This window comes from Perca flavescens, chromosome 12 (assembly GCF_004354835.1).
Source record: "Perca flavescens isolate YP-PL-M2 chromosome 12, PFLA_1.0, whole genome shotgun sequence".
Taxonomy (NCBI): Eukaryota; Metazoa; Chordata; class Actinopteri; order Perciformes; family Percidae; genus Perca; species Perca flavescens.
In genome coordinates this window covers 20,061,200-20,077,416 of record NC_041342.1, presented here as the reverse complement: position 1 = coordinate 20,077,416, position 16,217 = coordinate 20,061,200, and the positions used below count along the sequence as shown (strand labels likewise).

The 16,217-nt window shown below is 39.2% G+C and overlaps 1 long non-coding RNA gene across 1 annotated transcript in view; it reads left to right on the top strand.

The window, feature by feature from the left end:
* The first annotated feature begins 3,248 nt into the window (after nucleotides 1–3,248).
* The window catches only part of LOC114565300 (uncharacterized), a 31,077-nt gene continuing 18,108 nt past the window's right edge, over nucleotides 3,249–16,217 (top strand). Inside the window, exons 1-2 of the long non-coding RNA XR_003693888.1 lie at nucleotides 3,249–3,564; nucleotides 3,795–3,931. This is a non-coding gene — a long non-coding RNA (uncharacterized LOC114565300). The remainder of the gene's footprint in view (nucleotides 3,565–3,794; nucleotides 3,932–16,217) is intronic.

Here is a 16,217-nt window from a genome sequence, read left to right as displayed (position 1 = left end):
AGCAGCCTTTTGACCTGGGATAGCTCTTGAAGCTTAATTGAATGACTTTGGTCCAAAAATACATGAAATTATCATTTTGTTACAATTGGTTATATTTAGCAGTGTAACAAAATCCATTATTAACACCTTGACTCATTGGTGGATGGGATTTACTGGTTGGGAGGTGAGAGTGTCTAGTGTTTGTGTTGTTGTGGGCACTTGACAGCTATGGCATCTGGCATCTTTTGATCCAAATAGTAAGAAAGCAAATTATGCAAATCTTGATATTTATGTGAATTTGGAAACATTTTAATAAAACATAATCTCCTTACAAAACATCTTTTTTTCACAGCAAAACATATTATGTTAGATTCTGCTTCTACGTCTAAACAGGGACTGCTGGTAACTGCTCACACTGATTAATGTTCTCTAAAGCTCCTGACAGTCAGGAGGAAATGAAATGAATATATAAGCATATATGTCACAGGACAATAAAAAGTTAATGTTTCTGACACAGCTTGCAGCTTGGCAGAATATCTCCAAGTGTATTCAGCGTGATATGGTATCTTGGTTAGCATTATTAGTCTTTCAATATTTTTTTATGCATGGTGTATTTTTGCAGAAAGAGCCTAGGGATAACCCTGAATCAATTCATGCTGCATTCTGTTTAAATGTTTTATCAATTTCCTTTTGCATTGCAGCTGGTTGGAGTTTTGACTCCTGTTTCAGCTGTCTTTGTGTGCAGATTGCAGTAAAAGCTCATTTTCTAACAATATAGCTTTATTTAATGACATTTAGAGCATTCAATCACAATAGGTATATATGTGTGTATATATATATATATATATATATATATATATATATATATATATATATATATATATCTCACAATCACATTTCTATAGCAGTGGAGGCATTTTTTATGCAGGAGTGGACCAGTCAAACTGAATGAATGCAGGGGAAACATTGCTACAACCTTGTACCTTGTATTCCCAGCTGGTGCTCACTTACAGGCAGAAATTTGTTGTTTTTCTCCTCACAGTGATTTTCTCTGGCCACTTTGTTACATTTCCAACCTCTCTCTCTCTCTCTCTCTCTCTCTCTCTCTCTCTCTCTCTCTCTCTCTCTCTCTCTCTCTCTCTCTCTCTCTCTCTCTCTCTCTCTCTTTCCCTCTCTCCCTTTCTCTCTACAAAGGACAATATTGATATGTCATTGCACCTCCAATTCAGATAGCATTGGATTATGAACCTTAATGAGCTCAGCCTCCCTCTATAGTTAAGAGGGCAGTGGAATCCGTTATCTAGGTTAAGCAACAGAAAGGAGAAAGAATCAACTTCCTTTGACAACCTCTACTTACCCTGCTACATTAGATGAGATGACATTTGTTATGCTGCTGGTTGTTTTTGTCATAATTGCATATACTGAATAAGTACCAAAGCTTCACTGAAAATGGCCACAGAAACAAAGTAAAATGCAAATAATTAGACATTGTAAAGTCAGTGCTTGCAGAGGCGTAAATAGAAGAGTTAGCTGTTTTAATTGGAACTTCTTTTTTCTATAAATGTTGCACTGTATAAAATAATGTTTTTTTATATAACGTACTGTATGTAACACTAATTGGTTGTCACAGCAGCAGCAAAGATATATTCTCTCAAAGATTGGTGTTGGAAATTAGAATTTTAATCATTATAATATAGCTGCAAGCAGCAAAGAGGGGGCCAAGCAGTATACTAGCAGGAATGGCATTGCCATGGCATGAGCAAGCACTCACAGCAACTTTAATGGCAATTGGATAAAGAATGGCTGAGATATGAGCTCATTTACTTTGTTACAGTGCCCCTTGAGGCCAAATTACACCAGTGCTCTTGTGCGTTCTCACAATCAAGTGCCAAGTCTCTGTATCAAGTTTGGCTTTAGTACATCAAAGCGTTGTTGAGATATGAGCTCACTTTCTTTATTACAGCGCCCCTAAAGGTCAATGCACCACTTTCCTTGCATGTCCTCACAATCAGCTACCATGTCCCTGTACCAAGTTTGGACTTCATACATCAAAATGTTGCTGAGATATGAGCTCACTTCCTGTGATTATAGCGCCCCCATAGTGGTCAAAGGTTTTACGTGCTCGGGATTGGGTCTTGAGTCCATGTACAAAGTTCGGTTTTAATTCATGAAAGCGTTGGTGAGATATGAGCCTACTTCCTGTGATTATAGCACCCAGTGGTCAAAAGACTCCAAATTGATTGTGTGTCCTCAGGATGTGGTCCCAAGTCCATTTACCAAGTTTGGTTTTGATACATGAAAGCATTGCTGAGATATGAGCTAATTTCCTGTAACTCTAGCGCCCCCGTAGTGGTCGAAGGTCACCAAATTTATTGGGTGCCCTCAGAATGGAATCCCAAGTCCATATACTAAGTTTGGTTTCTATACGTAAAAGCATTGCTGAGATACCTACTTCCTGTGATTAGTTATAGCGCCCCCTCTAGTGGTCAAAAGACTCCAAATGTATTGTGCTTCCTCAGGATAGGGTCCCAAGTTCATGTACCAAGTTTGGTTTTGATACGTAAAGCATTGCTGAGATATGAGCCTAATGTGTGATTATAGCGTCCCATAGTGCTCAAAAGTCACCAAATGTATTGAGCCTCCTCCTAATTGGGTCATGAGTCCAAGTATTGAGATTGGTTTTGATACGTGGAAGCCTCCCCAAGATATGAGTGCACTTCCTGTTTAGCGGCTTAGCCGTCGATTTCAATTGGCTGTGACGGGCAAACGCTTCCGTATATCAATATGCAATAGAATCATTTTTGTGCGGCTTGGTCTGAAGATCATCTGTGCCAAGTTTCGTGAAAATCTGAAAAATGTTGTGTTTGTATTTTTAGTGTTTTTGATGAAATCCAATATTGCGGCCGAATCAATTACGTTGACGTCACAAATTGGCATGTGTTGGCCTTAGGACCTCCCACAGTACTATCAGACACCGCTAGTAAGTTTTAATTCCAAACAACTGATTAATTACAACTGATGTAGGCTACGTATTTTTCTACAACATAAATGTAACGCACCTTTAGCAGCTTGGCGGTATTTTATAAAGCGACCGTAAACGATTTTTATAATGTTAAAATGCAATGTATCAAGTAAAATTGGGAAAGTTGTCGCTAGTAGTGATGTCTTTAAAAAATAATTATCAAGTTACCTGGATTTGGAATCTGCAGCTTCTTACGCAAGATGCGTTCAGGCACAGTATCAAGTGTAGGTCACCCGCAAATTGCAGCGATCATGCCAGTACCATAGCCTAGCTGTCCAGCACACAATATAAGGCCCGCAAAACTGTATCTGTTTCTACTGACGACTTGAAAACGGGCTGAAAGCCTCCTGTGTGTAACGTTAGACACCCTGCTTCATAGAGTTTCAGCTCATTGTTTAGCTGGCCTGCGACTTTACTGTTTTGGTTCACTTTCACCGCTCTCATTTTCGGCTGCAGCCCTTATATACAGTAGATGACTGCAGCAGACGGACAAAGTTAGCGGCTAGGCCAAGTAGACAGAAGCACAATCCCAAATAAATGTTTTTACGTAACTGCTATGATATGTAAGTAAGCAACTGCTAAAATCGTTGCCATATAAACTTAAAAGATGGTGATGTGTTCATAACTTGTTTCACTGCCCCCCTATTTTTTTAAGTGGCCAAAAAATGTGTTATTGCAGGTTTGGGCTGTCAAATCTTTGCAAAATTGTTGTTTGCTCATTTGCTAACTGTGCTCCTCATTTAGCATTGCATAAGAAAGCTAGCCTGCTAACCGTCTCATAATATCTCTTCAGGATGGCTTTGTGAAGAAATAAGTGGATTGGTGATCTCTTATCAACTGTCTGAAAGATGTGCTTCGAAGTTCGAATGGGGTTTTCTACCATAGCCGTGGCACTGACGTTGACTCTTCCCAAACAAATGCCAGGCTAAGGTAAGTGCTTGATGCTTGTGCTAATAACGTTACATCTTGAGCCAAAGTGTTCATTCTCTTCAGTCCAGCCAGCAACACTGCTAAAGTGCAATGTCATGGTGTTGTCTGTTTGCAAATTCACGCTATGTTGATGCTAGCTTTATGTGCAGTTGTCAACAATTTTCTTCTAGTGGCTGATCATATTTCTTTGGGTTACTTTTTGTTTGGCATGTGTTCGGAGCTCCATGCTGTTGATGTGTGAGGAGATGAAGAATAACTTGGATAGGTTTGCAAGTTGTTTCCTATTACCCCATTGTACACCTGGGTCCCTAGAGGCTAAGATTGTGTTGCTATAGGGATGTAAACATGATTGTTGCCTTGCACACAGCCTCTTCGCATAATTATTTGTCTGTAATATTGGCTTCATGGGAAGCTTTTGTAACACAGAGGATGGGTTGTCATACTGTTGGTAATGCTGCTTATCAATGCCACATAACCTTTCATAGAAGAAATGGGTATAGGTACAAGACAACCCATAAACATTTTATAATAGATGACTTAGCATCTAAGGCATTTTTGGGTGAAGAGGTTTAATGTTATCACTCCCCCAATCTCTGCTGTGGTGATTGTGGTGTATGTTTGTGAAGAGGGACCATAGACTGTATAAAATATGAATGTAGTCTCTATGACGCCACCAATAGGTTTCTAAAGAACCAAAATGAAGCTCAAAATGGGTGGCTCCCAGTAGCTCCGGCTGTCGCCATCTTGGCAGTGCCTGACGTCGGCTAATCCAAAAATGGGCTAAGAGGTGGATGCACGGATGGACCTGAGGCGGGCTGAATAAAGCTTACAGTTTACGCTCGCCTCCTGTGACGGCAGCACACCTGTCACTCAAAGGGGAACGCTCCTAATTATGCAGAACTTTAACTTAGTATCATTAAAACAGGGGCATTTTACAGGGTTCCCGCGGGGTCTTAAAATTCGGAACTTTATTTGTAAGGCCTTAAAACGTATTAAAAACTGTCATCCGAGGTCCTAAATTTAATTTAGTCAGGTCTAAAAAGGTCTTACCCTCGTTCATTTCCAGAAACGCTGGCCGCAGAAAGAAAAATAATTGAGTCGTAGCCTACAAAGCAGAGCTCTAGAGTCTTTGCGCTGTAACAAAACCAGTAAAACGCTTCCCTCAGAACATTGGTTCGGTGTGTTGTAGTTTTTTCTGGGGGATACTGGTGTTGGTACGTACGCGGTGATAAAACTACAAATCCCGTGATAAATGCAATACCTGCCCGCAAAATATTTCTGTGTCTCCTCAGAGTTTGTTAAAGTTCGGCTAGGCCTACGTGTGGAAAATGGGAAAGTGAACTTTTAACGACATCTCCAGGTACGAGGCTCACTGCAAGCTTTGTAAAAAAAAATATTCAATTAGGGACTCTGAGTGTGAAGGCGCTGGAGTCACATGCGAGAGCGGAGAAACGCAAGAAGTGCCTTCAGCAGACTCGGTTAGCCACAATTAGCCAGTTTTGTAGGTCTTAAATTTCAATCTTTATGGTCTTAAAATGTCTTCAAAAGGTCTCAGATTTAACTTCGTAAAACCTGTAAGAACCCTGATTTTAACATGGGGGCCTATGGGGATTGACTCCCTTTTGGAGCAAGCCTCAAGTGGCCACTTGATGAACTGCCGTTTTTGACACATTGGCTTCATCTTTTTCACAATCCGAGCCTGTCCGTGGCAAAAACAAGCGCTTTTAGCGGACGTACATTGACGGTGCATACAGGTAATTGCCCTGTGTGATTACATCGCAGCCCGGTTCGCGTCTGTCGGCTGCAGTACTTTTGCTCAATACTGGACCAATTTAAAGAACGGTTATCCCCATTAGTCACGTAGACACAAACACATGGGAAAATAGGTCCAGGTTGAAAAATACCAAAGTTCCCCTTTAAGATGTGCCTTTATTTTGAAAGTCCCACTTTATATTTCTTCTTTTTTATTAAAAAGAATAGTTTGTTTTTCATTTAAATGCTTGGAAGAGCTCAGTAATACAATTTTCAAATCATATTTGCTTTGTGTGAGTTGATATAAATGTAACTGATTGTGTTAAATGGACATGTGATGTCGTCTTTTATCGATCGCAAGCCCCTGAATTGAATCAAATTGCAGTCGTATCGTGGCAGACTTTGTGATATCAGCAAATATCCTGTGTATAGAATCAGTATTATATCGTGATTAAAAACTTGTGATTTACACCGATAATACCTTGCTCAAATTGATTAACGAGCCTTTTAATACACAGACACTAGACAAGTTTCTAGTATTTGCTGATGCTTTTTGTCTACATCAGTGAATTCAATATTAATCAGTTTAGCTTTGCTAATTGTGCAAGTTTTTTAGTAAGGCACAGTTTGAGATGTACTTTCATCTGTGACAAGTGAAGTGTTTCTGTATAATGATAATATTTATCTCATCTTTTTATAGAGGAAACACACAGAATATATATGTATAGCATCAAAAGCTGAGCTCTATAAATTAATTCCAACGGAGGCGTCTAGACGGCTGTGTTGTTTTGGGCAAAAAGCGACAGCTTTTTAATTAATCACTCACATAGTGATGCTGCCGTGTAAATACTCCAGATAACAGGAACTCAAAGGGGGTGCGGGGTGAGGGAGAGAAGAGCACCCTGGCACATAAACAGAGTACAATTATGGCCCTTAGCAAGAGCACTTGATTAAGCTGTTTTAGTACCCTTTACTCGCTGGGTACTAAACATCTGACTCCTAATGCATCAGCTATATCAGAAAATTGCTCTTGCTATGATCTTGCATGAATATTCACACAAGTAATTAAAGAGTGATGGAATGGTGAAGTGGATGGGGACAGGAATCAGTGATGCAAGATACAGCTCAGTTACTCGATGACAAATATGAAGGCAGTGACTTGACAATATTAGAATTATTACGTTACTTGTGTCGCATGATGTTTTGATCTTTTTAAGTGAATCAAGTGAGTCAGTTTAACATAGTGAGACAGCCCTCCCAAAAAAAAACCAAAAGCACTGGTTGTCTCAGCAGATGCACCAAAACAACACATGTTTACGAACAAGTGACTAAGTCCTCTCACAGCCGTAGGAGTTGTCTCTTGTCGGGCAGGACCAAATGAGAAAATGGTGTGGCGTTGTTATAGAGCCACAAAGTCTGTGGAGGGAGATGGTTGGATGGGTCAACAATAAATTTCTGTTTGTTGTTGTTTTCTGCCTTCAGTTAACATGGGTTTCTTTAAACTATGACCACGATTGTTTCAAAACCAAATAATGCTGTTTCCCTAAACCTAACCAAGTCTTTTTTTGTGCCTGAAACCTAACCAAACCTTCAAAATATCCTAAATATACTCATGCCCTTAGGGCTCTACTCATGAGTGCCATTTGTTTTCTGCTTAATATGTACTAAATGTATCCTGTTTAGGTTACAGGTACAATACAGAATGCTGAGAACCTGCAACTCAAGGTCAAATAATGTAATGCCTCATTGCCATGTCAACAGAACTGCTATGACTCAGTGTTTCCTCTATGTTGATATGATCGTGGCGGCCACACACAGCAACATTTCTGCCCCCCACGGTATCAGAAACAGGGCTACATTGTTAGAGTGCATGTCGGAGAATAGCCCCCCTAACCCGCGTCACTCGGGAGAAAAAGGGAGAATGGCAAAAGAGATGCTGACCGGCTGAAGCCAGTTGAGATGGTGCGTGTACGTCCTTGAGAACTGTAAGTTGTATAACTTATGTTGTCAGTTCATTTAAGCCTGGTCTTGCAAATTTTAATTAAGTTAACTGATGATTTTTGTTGTTTGTATTCTTCACCTGCTAGCTAAATTGCACGTGGCTGTTGATTATATTGTTGTTTGTATTTGAGGTGCATTATTTACATGCTGAAGTAATTAATAGTGGGTGTATTGTTATTTGCTACAGAATGCTTAGCCTATATATCGAGATCAAAGTTGGCCTATATAGTAACTCAAACAATACAGTTCAGTCACAACTGAAAATATGTGCAAAATGTAATTTGCAAAATAATTGTTTTTCTCGATTACATAGTTTTTGTGATTGCTAGAAGCCAAATTTTTTTTTTATTGTGATTAAAATTTCATCATTTGCACAGCCCTAATTAGAGCTCAACCTGAAAGCACACAAACAACATGGTAGGGCTGCTTGATTATGGAAAAAAATATAATCACGATTATTTCGGTCAATATTGAAATCACGATAATTTAATACGATTACTTGTTGACTACTGGAAAGATGTTGCAATTATTGAACTTAAAAAACGTTAAATAAATCAACAATAAAAAAACACATACAACTGTGAACTTTGCCTTAATACTTTTCCTATTGAAACTTTATTTTTTCATTCAGAACACAAGAGATTATTCTGTTGTGATCATTGGGAGCCGAAATCATATTCACAATTAAATTTTGATTAATTGCAGAGCCCTACAACATGGTGAGCAACATGGTCTTTCAGTGTATTGTGTTCTTACCGTATGAATACCTCAAGACCCGTCTTTGGCCACAGTTTTCCTCCCTACTGTTGATCCCCTTTGGCCTTGGTAACATTTTGGGTGTAAATCTGCTCGTTGCTTCCTGACAGATGGCCTAGTGTACCGATACTTTCCAGGTCTGTTGGTGGCACCAGCTGTATGTACTGCCTGGCAACATGCAGAATAGCCACAATGCACCTCTCATTTAACATTCACATTATAGTTGCAAATAATGTGAAGTCTTGCATTGCACAACAATATGAAAACCAATTTCACCAGGCATAGTACTTGCAAAGGCCATGCCGGTGGTGTTCCATATCAATAGTTTACATAATGTTGCATTAATCTGACAAAACAAGGTGGTGAAAACACAGAGCAACCGACTTATTCTGTGACATTTCTGTCTTTAATATTAGACGTGGCTTTGTTCAGCAAGAAAAGTATAATCCATGAGATACTTGCTTGCGTTCACAGCAAAACAAAACGTGTGTGTTTTGTATGAGATAGGCTACCAATTCAAAGTACTCTCGGAATAATCCACCTCATAGGAATAAACAGTTGGAGATAATCAACCCCTTATTGAGAACCAATGAAAACTCTTCCCAGGAGTCATTTGAAAATGATGCCCACAAGTATATTAATAGTTTGGGGGACAACAGCAGCGATGGAGACAGAAGGTTAACAGCTATTGCCCAGTTACACTCCTGGGATGCAGAATGGCCAATTACTGTGAATAATAGGGGTCTAATTAAATAGTCCCCCTCCCAAATAATGTTTTCAGTATATGAAAACAGTTAGAAGATATTGCTTGTTCTTTCTCATATTTTATCACTCCTGTGCTGTCCATATCTGTGAATCTCAGTGTTGTGGGAAGATCGTCAAGGCCTTTCATAAGACATTATCATTACTTGCATGCAGACTGATGGGAATCTGTTTGTGTATTTCTGTTTGTACATGGGGTTGTTTGTGCTGTGTTCCCTCATTTATCAGAAGGCTGCCCTTCTCTGATGGCCACTGAAGCTCCATTAGTGCCCACAGTCCTGATTGATGTTGCACAATACTGTGTTGGAAGGCCAGGATTGTTGTTCGGAACCAGCGGCATGCTTATTACAACACCTTTTCACCGTAGAAAAGGGAAATTGCGATGTTGATGTCATGAGGCTCAGATTTGCATTGATGGTGAGCTCAGCAAATGTTAAAATGATTTACTCTTCAGGAATTTGTTTGCAAATGTACCATGTCTCTGCGTAAGAATAATATTTTTGAAAACAGGGCAATTTAGATAATAGGGTTTTTCTTGAAAGAATTTGAATAAGTTATTTCATGCGGAACGGTTCTGGACCCTGACTGACAGACTGCACAAGCACCCCTTATTCAGATGATTTAGAGCTGTTAAGTGGTTACATTTGAGCTGGTGTAACAGTTGAAATGCTGCAAACCTGTGTGATTGGAAGGATGTAATTTTATTATTTATTGTGTGAGCTGTGACAGTCAGAGTCCAGTCCCCTTATGACCCCACTTATGAGCCAACTGAAATAACATACAATTCTTTTTTCAAATGAAACAAAAACGGCTAAGTAGAAAGTCTGACATTTTCAATGTATGTGTTAAACATCCTTGATCACATGAAAATGACAGAAGGTTCTATTAAAATAAAATTAGTTAGTTTATGAGACCAGACAGTGATAAGGTTTTCCTGATGAAAACATACTTTTTCCATGTGATCTCTCTTCCTGCTCTCCTTAGTGTTTTCAGTCTCTTTTAGTGCTGTCTGTGTCAGCGAAATTGAATGTCTTGACAAATGTACGCTCGAGTTATGTTGCTACTTTTCAATATAGCCTTTGAATTCTTGTCTGCATTCATTAGTGGGAGGCAATGGCACCGTAAGTACCAGGGCCAGCTGCCAAGACATCCATGCCGCGAGACAATGAGGAGAGATCGCCGGCTCTGTAGCCTGCTGATGAGTACACAGTCTCTTTGATTTTGCATTTGAAACCGAGTTGTAAAGCTTGTAGCCCGCTGGACTGTCAAAAAGAAGCTGAGTTGAATCACTTAAGTTTACATTTACTTTGTGCCAGCTTTGCTTTTGTTCCTTCCACAGTGGCTCTTTATTATCATTATCAAGGTCATGAATGAGTCAGAAATGGAACTGAAAATAGTTAACACATTGTCTTCTCTCTGTGTCTGAAGTTTTTTTTTTTTTGAAGGATTATTTGCCTAGTGTGGGTTGTTGATGATGATTAAGATGATGTTTTGAGATTATTTGTCTATACAGAGATGCAGGAAATATGAGAGAAAGGGGATGACATGCAGGAAAGGCTGAGTCAGATTCAAACTGACAGCCTTAACTAGCTCAGCTTCCCACACACAAACATTTCTGCTTTTATTGTTAAATTCATGCTGTTTGGCAGATGGTGTACATTTTTTCATCATATTTTCTTGCCAGCAGTATATGCGTAGCATTGCCTTCTGTACAACGACATGTGACAAAGTGCGTGATTGCTTTGCTGCATATTGAACGCACCATTTTAGTATTCCAACGCTGCACATTATTACACCCGTTTCCACACATTAACCTTTCCCGAGTTCTTTCCTTACCGTTGTGCTCATGTGTTCCTGGACTATGATTAATATGCCTTTGCTCTCCATGTGATACAATCTTGCGACTCTCCCTCCCTGCCTACCTACAACTCCATTCACCTTATTATTTTTGAAAGGTTGTACTGTCGCTGAGCTTAGATTATTCCATTCCCTGCTCTACATCTTATACCCCACGTGTGCCTTCCTCATTCAAATGTGTTTTTTTCTCCAGGAATGGAATATGGAAATGTGTTTTAGCTTATGTGTGGATGATGTTTCACTATATTGGATAGCCATTTCATCAACTTCCTACTAGAGCCGCTTGTGTAGATGTCCTTGGTTTTTTTCAGCTAGTCCTTTTGTAAATTGTTTTTGGTAAAAATGTTTTCAGTAGCCTAAATAAATACACTGTCTCCTTTTAAGGGTTATGACAGGTCTGTCTTTGCTTTGCTAAAGCTGTTTTTGTTTAACATCTGTTAATCAATAGTTTCTTTTTTTGGTTTAACTTCATGATACATGCAAGAAGTCCACACACTGTCCGGGCTTTTGTGTCAAGACGTCAGTACAATAAACATGAATAATTGACACAGCTGAGGTGAAATATTCATAGAAATGTATCAGCTGGATTTGTTATTTGTGCTCAACAAACATTGGACCTCTGGAATATTATACCTATTATTAGTTGTGAATAATGCACAAATAATCTTTTATACATGACACCATCTATTATTTAATAATTGTGGTGTTTTTCTACATGAAAGGGGAAAAAAATGACTCCTGGACTACACTCATTGCTTCCCATTTATCACCTTTCACTAATCTGAACTACTGAAAAGGTCTCTCTGTATTAATACAATTAATTATATCTGTTATTTCTCACCTCTAGTTCTGGTAAAAAACCACCAGACTCTTCCTAAACATGCAATGTTCTGTTTTTTTTTTATCACCTCTGCTCTGGCAATTTCGAAAATCCCTAAAGCGAAGCATATATTAGCAGTTGTTTTCAAGGAGAATCTTCTCTGTCTGTGACTGAAGCAACCTAACTTCTCCCTTGAGTTAGACAACATATTTCGATTCCAGCATGTGCTCCGACAAATAGCATTGTGCATTAACTAGAGATAAAAGCCTAGCCTGACCAAATGGACCTATCTGCCCACATATTTAGTTTCAATTAGCACGGAGACAATGATGAAAAGACACCCATTTCAGCCTACAGCAAAACATGCTGTGGGCTGAAATAGATGTCTTTCAACAGTGGCAGATCTGAAGTATGACAACAGGAAGAACAAGAGAAGGAAGGGATTGCTGTTGTCTCCAGTGTTACTCTGGGGAGACCATTTTGTTCTGCCGGACAGACTTGCACAGTATCTCTTCTTGAGCTTTCCAACACATCAGCCATTTCACATTTCCTCAAAGCACGCTGTTATTTTCAGAGCGAGGTTGTGAAAGATTCAGCATGTCCATCTTTACTGGAGTGCACTATTTCTGTTTCTATGTGGGTACTCTACACTATAAGGTAGCCAAGTGGCTGTGGTGGAAGAAGTATTTAGATTCTTTACTTAAGTAAAAGTACTAATCCCACACTGTAGCCATACACTATTGCAAGTAAAATCCTGCATTGAAAACATTACTTAAGTAAAAGTATGTAAGTATCATTAGGGAAATGCACTTAAAGTATTAAAAGTAAAAGTACTCAATGCTGAAAAATCCTCACGTGTTTAATCGGCGAATCAGTTCAGTTATACTTGTAGGCCTATATATTTTTGTGTAGTTTAATTTATAATAAATCATTGTATTTTATAAACAATAAACTATGTGTTTGTGTGAAAATCTTCATTTGTAAAGTAACTAAAGCTGTCAGATTAATGTTGTGGAGTAAAATGTACATTTCTCTATGAAATGTAGTGTAGTAGAAGTACAAAGGGGCATGAAAAGAAAAGACTCAAGTAAAGTGCAAGTACCTCAAATTTGTAGTTAATTACAGTACTTGAGTAAATGTACTTAGTTACATTCCACCACTGCCAAGTAGCAACAAAAAAAAGTGTAACATACTCCTCATATTAAGGATAATTCATTTTTATTACATCTTGGGTGTTATTTTCGTAGTTTTGGCCATCATTTCTAACAATAATGTCTGACATCTAGGAACATGGTCACATTGCTAAGAAGAAGTCTGACAGGGGAAGAAACCCAGGCATTAAGATGATTTTTATATTTTAAACAAATCCTATAACAAACTTATTCAAAAGAGAAAATCAAGGTGAATGTTCGTTTTAAATTCATCACACATTACATTGCTTACATTATGTGTGCACTAACTTCCAGTTTTACCTTCAAATAAATTGATTTGGATAATTTGGCTAAAACTTTTGCTTGTTTACAATCTGTCTGATCCTCTGGCTGTTCATGTATCTCGCCCTGTTGGACGTTGCCGTAGTGATGTTTAGAGTTGAAAAAGTTATTTGATTAGTCGATTGATTGAAGTCAAATAATCTGCAACTATTTTTCAGTTTTAACCAATAAATATTCACTAGTTCTAGTTTCCAAATGAGATGATTTGCTCCTTTTCTCTGTCTTACTTCATTGGGAATTAAATAAATGTGGGTTTTGCTTTGTTAGTCTGACAAAACAAGCAATTAGAAGTTGAGTCGTCACTATGTGATCAGGTAAATTGTGATTTCACTATTTTCTAGAAGAAGAAGAATAACAAGACATACTTTAATAATTGCCATGGGGAAATTAAATTTGTATGTAATAAAAATTTAATTAAAATGTAATTTTATATTTTGTAGACCAAGCGATTCATCAATTAAATAAATCGTTAATCACAGCCCTGTTCCCAGATTTCAGAAATTACTTTTATTGAGTACATTGTTATTATTACAGATAGAAATAGTGGCCAAAACTACAAGAAATAAGGTCCAACTTAAGTTGTAAGAAACGGAACAAGGGAAATTATTCTTTCAAATTCTTTGATTTGAGGACATTGCGGTATGCTCACCTGTGGTACTTTGTCACTTCCTCCCATCAAGTTCGAACTATTTGTCCTCTTTTCTCAGGAGGGCACCTTGTACTCCTAAATAACTGCAGTGTGTAGTGTGTTTTCAGACCAGAGAGGGACCCTGTATCTCACCGTGTGTGTACTCACTCAAAAGTGGGTAAATGTGCGTGTTTCTGTCTGCGGGTCTGATCTAGTCAGAGGCTATTAAAAGATGTACATGCTGTGCAGATGCCCTTTCCATCATGGCAGGATCTGCTCCTAATGTCACCTTTTGTCACTGTGACTGACAGTATCGAGGGCTGAGAGGGAGGGGTCACCTGCTCCCCAACACAGGACCACCTGTCAGAGCCAGCAGGCTCAAAACTGATGATGTTTAAGATCAACTTGGGGGCAGTGGACTTCACTTCAAGGATGTACGCTTCATGAACTCAATGGTAGAGGATTCATTAGCTCCATTAGGCCAGAAGTTTCAAAGGGTAACAGTATCATTGACCTGAATAGAGTGATATCTGTTGGAATCATCACTCACTTAATGTCCTGGAGTCTGGATCTTTCCTCTGGGGTCCTACTAGTCAACTTTCTTTTTAGCCGATGGCCCATATCTGCTTTATGACATGATTTAATTTGCTTTTGGTCAGTGTCCCAAATCTCCTTGTGTGAAATCACTATTCCTACACATTTCATACGTGTCATATTACTAGACATGTGATGTCACTTTGTAGGGGTATTTCCTGGGAATAGGTGGCCCCTTGCTTCCATAGGATGCTCAGTGAAGCAGGGAATTGAAAAAGGTGGAGCACCAGATTCATAGACCATCACCTTTTATTAAGCCTTGTTTGCACAGACAGTGTGTTCATTTCACGCTTAAAGTTACAAGTGTCAGCTGTACACACTTCCTTCTGCTGTTATTGTCATATGCCTTTTAACAGATGGGGCAGATCACAGAACATAATCTCAGCATGCTTAGCTGTTGATATACGGTGTGTTTGCACCTGAAGTCAGCAATCAACCGAACCAGAGGAATTTATGTTGATACACTGGTGAAAATCACCCTGTGATCTTGATGAATCAACCTCCATATAAGCAGGATTTGGGATTTTTCAGAAAAATATAAAATCACAGTGGAATAGGTATAAACTGGACTTGGTGTCAGTGTTAATATTCTCTTTCTACGTCTAGCCATATTTGACAGAGTCATAATGGTTGCAGACGCCATTATGTACAAGCTGAAAATAGCCAGCTAGTACAGTAGTCCTGAATCACCCTGAGAGTTCTAAAACAAATGACCAGTTTCCCCTGCAGTGACCCCAGCAGTCCTACTGTAGCATGGGTGGCCTTAAACACCCACACTTAACCAAGAAGACTGGGAGATGGAGTTTAAGAATATGCATGTGCATTGCAAGCTGTGGCGATGAAGAGAAGCCTGTGCTGCTTGAGACAAAAGTAGGTCATGCAAGAACATCTTAAGGGACTGCTGTGAAATTATAAAAAGTCATTTGCTGGGAATTGAATTTCTAATGATCCTAAATGAAAATGGAGCTGTGAAAGTGTTCCTCTGCTGCGTGAGCCCCACTTTCTACAACCCCACTGAGACACTGAGGCGATACGGGAGGGTAGTAAAGGCAGGGCTTATGAAAATGAATGGCACCATGTGAAAAACACATTTCACTGTGCTTGATTAAACTTTATGGCTGCTTGACGAGGCCCACAGCTCTTAGATATGATGTCATTAGTTTACAGTGTTGGGGGAAGGAAGGTTTTTGTCTTCATTTTCATATACAGTAAACTTTTAATCAGAAAAGTTAGCCTAGAAATCTATACCCTAGTGGCAGCAAATGTAATTTGCAGCCAGGGAGTCTAGAAACTCTCCGTTGGCTTGCGAGCTGGAAAAGCCAAACTCTAGCCGGGCCAATCACATTGTGTATAGAGTCAGTGGGCGGGCTTAACATAATGACGGCATAGTTACGACGGTTCCGCGTGAATTCCCTGCTACTTAAAAACAAAGAAGATTGCTGCTGCTGGCGAACAGCGGTCTTTCGAAACAGCTTTGGCCGCGACTCTGGAAGACTTGGAGTTAAGCTTGTTAAGTGTTTGGAGTTTTGCCGACCGGATACGTCAAAAGTTTAATCTATCAACTAGCTCCGCTACCTTCTTCGTTGCTCTGGTTGGTTGTAGCACTATCCTGTTGCATGCAGA